This window comes from Acartia tonsa, chromosome 1 (genome assembly GCF_053477335.1).
Source record: "Acartia tonsa isolate MP-2025a chromosome 1, ASM5347733v1, whole genome shotgun sequence".
In the NCBI taxonomy this organism is placed as follows: domain Eukaryota; kingdom Metazoa; phylum Arthropoda; class Copepoda; order Calanoida; family Acartiidae; genus Acartia; species Acartia tonsa.
Window position 1 is genome coordinate 3,157,274 of NC_137260.1, and position 11,732 is coordinate 3,169,005.

Below are 11,732 nucleotides of genomic sequence, written 5' to 3' on the forward strand. Positions count from 1 at the left end.
CTGAAAATGAAAAAGCAAAAAACCATCCCATGACCTATGTGAAGCTTCCCTTAAATGGAGAATTTAGTCAGTTTATGAAATTTTTAAGCTTCAGACCAAAAAAAATACTTTTTTTGTTAAAAGAGAGACTTTTCTACAATTAGGGCTAGTCCTTTCGTCATTGCTCTTCTCATTAAGTTAAGCATGTGGTTTTCTCTGCTATTGTTAAAGATAGACTGTTGAGATTTTTAGTGAATATTCCCATGACATATGTATATCCAGTCTATAAATTATTTTGTCTGTCTCTCAATTATGCTTCAAAAGACTTAGGTTTCGTGATAATCTTTGAGTAATAGCATATTCTCTTAAAGTCTGCTCTATAACTTACTTTGTCTGTTTGTCCATTATATGATCCTTATTCAATATTCTATTTAACTAAAAAATTTCATTCTCTTAGTTTATTTTTTTTCTTTATTTCATTATGTTATTATATTATTTATATTTATTTTATTAATTCATTATATTTTCATTATAATTTTCCTTTTTAAATGCGAAACTTTTCTATAGTAAGGATTGGTTTGTCCGTACGTCCAAATGGTTAGACGACATTTTCTTTAATTTAGACATGTTATAAATATCCTATCGATTTCAAACTTTGCAGAATGATTTCTATAACAGTTGGGTACAATACTATATTCATTACTAGAAAGTATGTACGTCCATTTTTTTGTATAATATCATTGTCCCATTCATCTGGGTTTTGGAGTAATGTTTCTTAGGACAACAAGGTTTAGTATTATAATCAAATACTAAAAATAAAATTATGCCCTTTTACTATATTCTATACTAGCAGATTCGCCCCTAGCCTCAGGGGCTTTGCCCCAAGAGGTGATAAAATTTTTTTTTGGCGAAATTCGTAATAGGACCAAGAAAATCTTCAGCAAAAAAAAAAATGGGGGGGGATTTTTTTGTTTTTGGGGGGGTTGGGGGTATCCCACCCCCCAAGAAAATAGCCTAAAACCACCACAGGACCAGTAGGTATATTCCCTGAATAGTAGAATATAATCGGTCCAGTGGTTACCGAGATCTTAAGGGACTGACAGACGGACAGACAGACGGACAGACAGACGGACAGACAGACGGACAGACAGACAGACGGATGGACAGACATCATTCTACTTTGTATTATAGATTTACGCTAATTTTAACAAAATTTATGTTTGACCTCCTGATTTTAGAGCTTTGCTTTTGTGAATGTTGTTATCCTTGTTATCTTGCTTTTTTTTCCTTTTTCATAACCTATTATATAAAGTAGTAATCTTTTTTTTGTCTGTAGAAAAGCTAACCGCTGAACCTCTATGGTTCTCCTTTACAGTGAAGCTTCTTTTAAGTTCATAGAGGGTTTATAATTATTTCGAGGGAGGGTATCTCCACCCTCCCAGAAAATTCACCCCAAGAAAAATATTACCCCATCCCCTCAAAAAATCTTTTTAACTTTTTAAAAGCAAAGCTTTTCTATATTAAGGATCAGTCCGTACGTCCGTAACGGTTAGCTATTTTCGTTAATTTAGGCATGTGATTCCTGTAGTAGAAAGGTACGATTTAGAAAGTCTATAATCATTATCAGAATATCCATACGTCCATTTTAAGCATACTAATTATTAACTTACAACAAATTTTTATGTATCAAAATTATCCGATTAATCTGATTTCTGGGATACTGATTCCTAGGACAACAAAATAGAATGTTATAAGCGAATCATATCTATAATCAAGTCCAAAAAATGTGAGTACGTCCTTAAGCATTTTCCTGCATGTTAGCAATTTCTCAATAAATTTACTTACAATTTTGTTTCGAATTTTAAATTTATGTTCTGACTATTCAGTTCTGACACTCTACATTATTAATGTTCATTAAAGGACGCCTGCAAGAAATAACACGCTTTAACTGCTAAAAGACTGCCACAAGAAGACCCAATACCCCAAATTATAAGCCTTCAGCTTCAATAACAAAAAAGTTCTAGGCATTTCAAAATAGCATTTTATGTACAATGGAATTTTTGAAAGATTTCCAATGCTCATAAAAGAAAAAACAATATTAAATTACGTTGCCTAGACATAAAATTATAACCTTATCTTTGTCAGAAACTTAGATTGCCTGTAACTGATTACATTTTTACAATAAAAACACCACATTTCATAGTCAAAATCTATGAAAAAAAATCGATTTAAATTGCATTTTTAAACGAAAATCATAGCGGAAACAAAGGGGTAAACTAATACAAGCTTAGCTGTGATTGGTTGTTAAGCTGATTCAGCCTTCTGATTGGCTACAGTACATTCGGTACAATGCAAGTAAAACTTATTTTTTTTTAATGATTTTGACTATAAAAATGGGTATTTTTATTGTAAAAATATAATTAGTTACTGGAAACCTAAATTTATGACAAAAATAAGCTTATAATTTTGTTTCTAGGCCACGTAGTTTAATTTTAAAGTTTTCAACATGAGCATTGCAATTCTTTCAAAATTTCCATTGTACATAAAATGTCATTTTAAAATGCCTAGAACTTTTTTGTTATAGAAGCTGAAGGCTTCAAATTTGGGGTATTTGGTCTACTTGTGGCAGTCTTTCAGCAGTTAAAGCGTAGTATTTCTTGCAGGCTTCCTTTAAACTTTTTTCTACCGTTTCAGAGCTTTGCTTTTATAAATGTTGTCATCCTTGTCATCCTTTTAAAACTTAAATTTAAAACTGTAGAGGGTCACATTCCTTCCTTACCTTAATGCCCTACCTTCTATAATGAAGGGGCAATACAATTACAGAGGCTGTACAGGAGCCATAAAGGGCCTATGTTATATAAATTAAGGTAAGGGGCGATGAAGAGGCTATGAAGGGGCTATGTTATATAAATTAAGGTAAGAGGCTATTAAGGGGCGATGGAGAGGCTATGTAGGGGCTATGTTATATAATTAAGGTAAGGGGCTATTAAGGGGCGATGGAGATGCTTTGTAGGGCCTATGTTATATAAATTAAGGTAAGAGGCTATTAAGGGGCGATGGAGAGGCTATGTAGGGGCTATGTTATATAAATTAGGGTAAGGGGCTATTTAGGGGCGATGGAGAGGCTATGTAGGGGCTATGTTATATATATTAAGGTAAGGATTATATAAATTAAGGTAAGAGGCTATTAAGGGGCGATGGAGAGGCTATGTAGGGGCTATGCTATATAAATTAAGGTAAGGGGCTATTAAGGGGCGATTGAGAGGCTATGTAGGGGCTATGTTACATAATTAAGGTAAGGGGCTATTAAGGGGCGATGGAGAGGCTATGTAGAGGCTATGTTATATAAATTAAGGTAAGGGGCTATTAAGGGGCGATGGAGAGGCTATGTAGGGGCTATGTTATATAAATTAAGGTAAGGAGCTATTAAGGGGCGATGGAGAGGCTATGTAGGGGCTATGTTATATAAATTAGGGTAAGGGGCTATTCAGGGGCGATGGAGAGGCTATGTAGGGGCTATGTTATATATATTAAGGTAAGGATTATATAAATTAAGGTAAGAGGCTATTAAGGGGCGATGGAGAGGCTATGTAGGGGCTATGCTATATAAATTAAGGTAAGGGGCTATTAAGGGGCGATGGAGAGGCTATGTAGGGCTATGTTATATAAATTAAGGTAAGGGGCTATTAAGGGGCGATGGAGAGGCTATGTAGAGGCTATGTTATATAAATTAAGGTAAGGGGCTATTAAGGGGCGATGGAGAGGCTATGTAGGGGCTATGTTATATAAATTAGGGTAAGGGGCTATTTAGGGGCGATGGAGAGGCTATGTAGGGGCTATGTTATATATATTAAGGTAAGGATTATATAAATTAAGGTAAGAGGCTATTAAGGGGCGATGGAGAGGCTATGTAGGGGCTATGCTATATAAATTAAGGTAAGGGGCTATTAAGGGGCGATGGAGAGGCTATGTAGGGCTATGTTATATAAATTAAGGTAAGGGGCTATTAAGGGGCGATGGAGAGGCTATGTAGGGGCTATGTTATATAAATTAAGGTAAGGAGCTATTAAGGGGCGATGGAGAGGCTATGTAGGGGCTATGTTATATAAATTAGGGTAAGGGGCTATTTAGGGGCGATGGAGAGGCTATGTAGGGGCTATGTTACATAATTAAGGTAAGAGGCTATTATGGGGCGATGGAGAGGCTATGTAGGAGCTTTGTTATATAGATTAAGGTAAGGGGCTATTAAGGGGCGATGGAGAGGCTTTGTAGGGGCTATGTTATATAGATTAGGGTAAGGGGCTATTAAGGGGCGATGGAGAGGCTATATAGGGGCTATGTTATATAAATTAAGGTAAGAGGCTATTAAGGGGCGATTGAGAGGCTATGTAGGGGCTATGTTACATAATTAAGGTAAGGGGCTATTAAGGGGCGATGGAGAGGCTATATAGGAGCTTTGTTATATAAATTTAGGTAAGGGGCTATTAAGGGGCGATGGAGAGGCTATGTAGGGGCAATGTTATATAATTAAATTAAGTGGCTATTAAGGGGCGATAGAGAGGCCATATAGGAGCTTTGTTATATAAATTAAGGTAAGGGGCTATTAAGGGGCGATGGAGGAGCGATGTAGGGGCCATCAAGTTGCAATGTAATATAAATTTGGAGAAGGAGCGATGAAGGGGCGATGTAGGAGCGATGAAGGAGCGATGGAGGAGCGATGGAGGAGCTATGTAGGAGCGATGTAGGGGCCATCAAGTTGCAATGTAATATAAATTTGGAGAAGGAGCGATGAAGGGGCGATGTAGGAGCAATGAAGGAGCGATGTAGGAGCGATGTAGGGGCCATCACAGTACAATTTAATATAAATTTGAAGAAGGAGCGATGAAGGGGCGATGTAGGAGCGATGGAGGGGCGATGTAGGGGCTATGTTATATAAATTAAGGTAAGGGGCGATGGAGAGGCTATGTAGGGGCTATGTTATATAAATTAGGGTAAGGGGCTATTCAGGGGCGATGGAGAGGCTATGTAGGGGCTATGTTATATATATTAAGGTAAGGATTATATAAATTAAGGTAAGAGGCTATTAAGGGGCGATGGAGAGGCTATGTAGGGGCTATGCTATATAAATTAAGGTAAGGGGCTATTAAGGGGCGATGGAGAGGCTATGTAGGGCTATGTTACATAAATTAAGGTAAGGGGCTATTAAGGGGCGATGGAGAGGCTATGTAGGGGCTATGTTATATAAATTAAGGTAAGGAGCTATTAAGGGGCGATGGAGAGGCTATGTAGGGGCTATGTTATATAAATTAGGGTAAGGGGCTATTTAGGGGCGATGGAGAGGCTATGTAGGGGCTATGTTACATAATTAAGGTAAGAGGCTATTATGGGGCGATGGAGAGGCTATGTAGGAGCTTTGTTATATAGATTAAGGTAAGGGGCTATTAAGGGGCGATGGAGAGGCTTTGTAGGGGCTATGTTATATAGATTAGGGTAAGGGGCTATTAAGGGGCGATGGAGAGGCTATATAGGGGCTATGTTATATAAATTAAGGTAAGAGGCTATTAAGGGGCGATTGAGAGGCTATGTAGGGGCTATGTTACATAATTAAGGTAAGGGGCTATTAAGGGGCGATGGAGAGGCTATATAGGAGCTTTGTTATATAAATTTAGGTAAGGGGCTATTAAGGGGCGATGGAGAGGCTATGTAGGGGCAATGTTATATAATTAAATTAAGTGGCTATTAAGGGGCGATAGAGAGGCCATATAGGAGCTTTGTTATATAAATTAAGGTAAGGGGATATTAAGGGGCGATGGAGGAGCGATGTAGGGGCCATCAAGTTGCAATGTAATATAAATTTGGAGAAGGAGCGATGAAGGGGCGATGTAGGAGCGATGAAGGAGCGATGGAGGAGCGATGGAGGAGCTATGTAGGAGCGATGTAGGGGCCATCAAGTTGCAATGTAATATAAATTTGGAGAAGGAGCGATGAAGGGGCGATGTAGGAGCAATGAAGGAGCGATGTAGGAGCGATGTAGGGGCCATCACAGTACAATTTAATATAAATTTGAAGAAGGAGCGATGAAGGGGCGATGTAGGAGCGATGGAGGGGCGATGTAGGGGCTATGTTATATAAATTAAGGTAAGGGGCGATGGAGAGGCTATGTAGGGGCTATGTTATATAAATTAGGGTAAGGGGCTATTCAGGGGCGATGGAGAGGCTATGTAGGGGCTATGTTATATATATTAAGGTAAGGATTATATAAATTAAGGTAAGAGGCTATTAAGGGGCGATGGAGAGGCTATGTAGGGGCTATGCTATATAAATTAAGGTAAGGGGCTATTAAGGGGCGATGGAGAGGCTATGTAGGGCTATGTTACATAAATTAAGGTAAGGGGCTATTAAGGGGCGATGGAGAGGCTATGTAGGGGCTATGTTATATAAATTAAGGTAAGGAGCTATTAAGGGGCGATGGAGAGGCTATGTAGGGGCTATGTTATATAAATTAGGGTAAGGGGCTATTTAGGGGCGATGGAGAGGCTATGTAGGGGCTATGTTACATAATTAAGGTAAGAGGCTATTATGGGGCGATGGAGAGGCTATGTAGGAGCTTTGTTATATAGATTAAGGTAAGGGGCTATTAAGGGGCGATGGAGAGGCTTTGTAGGGGCTATGTTATATAGATTAGGGTAAGGGGCTATTAAGGGGCGATGGAGAGGCTATATAGGGGCTATGTTATATAAATTAAGGTAAGAGGCTATTAAGGGGCGATTGAGAGGCTATGTAGGGGCTATGTTACATAATTAAGGTAAGGGGCTATTAAGGGGCGATGGAGAGGCTATATAGGAGCTTTGTTATATAAATTTAGGTAAGGGGCTATTAAGGGGCGATGGAGAGGCTATGTAGGGGCAATGTTATATAATTAAATTAAGTGGCTATTAAGGGGCGATAGAGAGGCCATATAGGAGCTTTGTTATATAAATTAAGGTAAGGGGATATTAAGGGGCGATGGAGGAGCGATGTAGGGGCCATCAAGTTGCAATGTAATATAAATTTGGAGAAGGAGCGATGAAGGGGCGATGTAGGAGCGATGAAGGAGCGATGGAGGAGCGATGGAGGAGCTATGTAGGAGCGATGTAGGGGCCATCAAGTTGCAATGTAATATAAATTTGGAGAAGGAGCGATGAAGGGGCGATGTAGGAGCAATGAAGGAGCGATGTAGGAGCGATGTAGGGGCCATCACAGTACAATTTAATATAAATTTGAAGAAGGAGCGATGAAGGGGCGATGTAGGAGCGATGGAGGGGCGATGTAGGGGCTATGTTATATAAATTAAGGTAAGGGGCGATGGAGAGGCTATGTAGGGGCTATGTTATATAAATTAGGGTAAGGGGCTATTCAGGGGCGATGGAGAGGCTATGTAGGGGCTATGTTATATATATTAAGGTAAGGATTATATAAATTAAGGTAAGAGGCTATTAAGGGGCGATGGAGAGGCTATGTAGGGGCTATGCTATATAAAGTAAGGTAAGGGGCTATTAAGGGGCGATGGAGAGGCTATGTAGGGCTATGTTATATAAATTAAGGTAAGGGGCTATTAAGGGGCGATGGAGAGGCTATGTAGGGGCTATGTTATATAAATTAAGGTAAGGGGCTATTAAGGGGCGATGGAGAGGCTATGTAGGGGCTATGTTATATAAATTAGGGTAAGGGGCTATTTAGGGGCGATGGAGAGGCTATGTAGGGGCTATGTTACATAATTAAGGTAAGAGGCTATTATGGGGCGATGGAGAGGCTATGTAGGAGCTTTGTTATATAGATTAAGGTAAGGGGCTATTAAGGGGCGATGGAGAGGCTTTGTAGGGGCTATGTTATATAGATTAGGGTAAGGGGCTATTAAGGGGCGATGGAGAGGCTATATAGGGGCTATGTTATATAAATTAAGGTAAGAGGCTATTAAGGGGCGATTGAGAGGCTATGTAGGGGCTATGTTACATAATTAAGGTAAGGGGCTATTAAGGGGCGATGGAGAGGCTATATAGGAGCTTTGTTATATAAATTTAGGTAAGGGGCTATTAAGGGGCGATGGAGAGGCTATGTAGGGGCAATGTTATATAATTAAATTAAGTGGCTATTAAGGGGCGATAGAGAGGCCATATAGGAGCTTTGTTATATAAATTAAGGTAAGGGGCTATTAAGGGGCGATGGAGGAGCGATGTAGGGGCCATCAAGTTGCAATGTAATATAAATTTGGAGAAGGAGCGATGAAGGGGCGATGTAGGAGCGATGAAGGAGCGATGGAGGAGCGATGGAGGAGCTATGTAGGAGCGATGTAGGGGCCATCAAGTTGCAATGTAATATAAATTTGGAGAAGGAGCGATGAAGGGGCGATGTAGGAGCAATGAAGGAGCGATGTAGGAGCGATGTAGGGGCCATCACAGTACAATTTAATATAAATTTGAAGAAGGAGCGATGAAGGGGCGATGTAGGAGCGATGGAGGGGCGATGTAGGGGCTATGTTATATAAATTAAGGTAAGGGGCGATGGAGAGGCTATGTAGGGGCTATGTTATATAAATTAAGGTAAGGGGCGATGGAGAGGCTATGTAGGGGCTATGTTATATAAATTAAGGTAATGGGCTTTTAAGGGGCGATGGAGAGGCTATGTAGGAGCTATGTTATATAAATTAAGGTAAGGGACTATTAAGGGGCAATGGAGAGGCTATGTAGGAGCTTTGTTATATAAATAAAGGTAAGGGGCTATTAGGGGCGATGGAGAGGCTATGTAGGGGCTTTGTTATATAAATTAAGATAAGGGGCTATTAAGGGGCGATGGAGAGGCTATGTAGGGGCTATGTTATAAAAATTAAGGTAAGGAGCTATTAAGGGGCGATGGAGAGGCTATGTAGGGGCTTTTTTATATAAATTAAGGTAAGGGGCTATTAAGGGGCGATGGGGCGATGGAGGAGCGATGGAGGAGAGATGTAGGGGCCATCAAAGTACAATGTAATATAAATTTGTGGAAGGAGCGATGAAGGGGCGATGTAGGAGCGATGGAGGAGTGATGGAGGAGCGATGTAGCAGCGATGTAGGGGCCATCAAGTTGCAATGTTATATAAATTTGGAGAAGGAGCGATGAAGGGGCGATGGAGGAGCGATGTAGGAGCGATGTAGGGGCCATCAAGTTGCAATGTAATATAAATTTGGAGAAGGGGCGATGTAGGAGCGATGAAGGAGCGATGTAGGGGCCATCACAGTACAATGTAATATAAATTTGAAGAAGGAGCGATGAAGGGGCGATGTAGGAGCGATGGAGGGGCGATGTAGGGGCCATCAAAGTACAATGTAATATAAATTTGAAGAAGGAGCGATGAAGGGGTGATGTAGGAGCGATGGAGGGGCGATGTAGGGGCCATCAAAGTACAATGTAATATAAATTTGGAGAAGGAGCGATGGAGGAGCGATGAAGGGGCGATGTAGGAGCGATGTAGGGGCCATCAAGGGACTAAGATATATATAATAGTGAAGGGGCCATGAAGAGGCGATATTTAATTAAATAGCCCCTTGGGATAAGAGGACATATCATCTCCTCTTTAGAAGGGGCGATAAAGGAGCGATAAAGGATCATTTAATCGCCTCTTAGGGCAAGGGGCTATTAAATCGCTCCTTTCAAGGAGTCATAACATCGCCTCTTGTTATAAGGGGCTATTAAATCGCTCCTTTCAAGGAGCCATTACATCGCCCCATGTCATAAGAGGCGATCAATTAAAATCATCGCCCCATATGGAGCGATGTCATGGAAAGGACTATACCCAAAAAAACCTTACCACTTTATACACTACTAGCGGCTACGCCCCTAGAGGCCTCTAGGGGCACTTGAGGAGGAGAGAGTCGATTTGATAATTCAATTTCTTATTTTAGATTTTAAAAGAAAAAGTTAAAAAAATTTACGTTTGATGTTTATTTTTCGTTGAACTCTCTTTCTAAAATTGGTAAATTTAAAAAAATTTAATTTCTCTAGGGAGGGTGGTGGTACCCTCCCCCAAAATAGTTATAAACCTTCCCGGGACATATGAGAATCTACCCTGTTAAGGAGAACCCAATCGGTTCAGCGGTTAGCGAGATCCTTCGGTACACACAGACAGACACACAGACAGACAGACAGACAGACAGACACACAGACAGAGAAACATCCTGTTACTTTAGTATAAGGATAAATGACCTTTTGTTATTTTCATATTTTAAAACTAAGTCAAATTGTTTGAAAAATGATATCTTGAGAGTGTGAAACATATGGAAGTTAAAGCGTCTGTTTTTGACTTAAATTAGTCTTAATTTATAGCACAAGATGTCTATTTTTAAAAGTAAACAATGCTCATCATAGAAAGATATAAACAAGAATATATAATCAATTATAAATTACTACATACAACAATATATACAAAATAGGTTTTGAATGTTTATGATTATTTAAATGTTTATTAATTTTAATTGCGTATTTTTATCTTTGGAAATCGTAAACATAAAAATTTTACTTTGTTGTTCTTGATAAAATCTCGGTAATAGTCAGAAAAGCCTAAGTTTTTTTGATCTTCTGGTAATAAATTTTATTATAAAGAAGAAATTATGATTAATATCATCTTACACAAACAATCTAACGAATACGCCCTTAGAGGCCTTAAAGTGCACACGACGAAACGAGGTAGGAAAGAAGATGAGTGATGACCCTTTTATTAAGTTATTTAGAATCTAGATGCAGATAATAGCCTAAATTAAAAAGTCTTAAAACTATCTTTGACCCATGTGAAGCTTCTCTGAAAAGGAGAATTTATCAGTTCAGTAGTTAGTGAAAAATAGCTTTACACAAAAAAGTCTAATTTATGTATTTCATGTATTTTGGGGTTAATTTTTTCTCCGGTAAATGTTAGTGGGTTGGAGGTAACCTCCCCCTAATAAATTAAAAACCTATTTAGAACTATAAGAAGTACTAGCGGCTACGCTCCTAGAGGTCTCTAGTTGCACTTTAAATGTTTTTTTTGTTATTTCAAATATGTCTATGTTGCGTTGAATCAAGAACAGTAAAAGAAATTTAGATTTTTTGTTATTTCTTTGGTACTCTTCCCCAAAATAGTTATAAACCTTCCCGAGACCTATGAGAAGCTACCATGTTAAGGAGAACCCGATTGGTTCAACGGTTAGCGAGATCCTTCGTTTCAGACAAACAGACAGACAAACAGATAGACAAACAGATAGACAAACAAATAGACATCATGTTACTTTATTATAAGGATAACTGTAAAGGAAAACCATATACCTTCAGCGGTTAGCTCTATTCTTCGAGCGAACCCCTATACATGGTTACATGGAGAGGTAAACAAGGATGTAAACATCCATAAAAGCGAAGCTTTGAAACAGTAGGACAACCGAACTGAATAATCAGAATATAAATGTTTAACAGTCGAATCAAAATTTTAGTAAATTTGTTGAAAAACTGCTTAAAAACAGGATATTGTAATGTATAAGGGCATACTTACATTTTTAAGTCTTGATTATAGAGATGATACGCTTCCGATTACATTTTACTGTGTTGTCTTAGTAATCAGTATTCCTAAAATCAGACCAATCAAATAATTTAATCACATAAAAATTTATTGTTAAAAAGTTAAAAAAAAATAAACATGTTTAAAATGAACGTACGGACATTCTGGTAACGATAATAGAGTTGCAACGCTTTCTAAATCGTACCTAACCCCTACA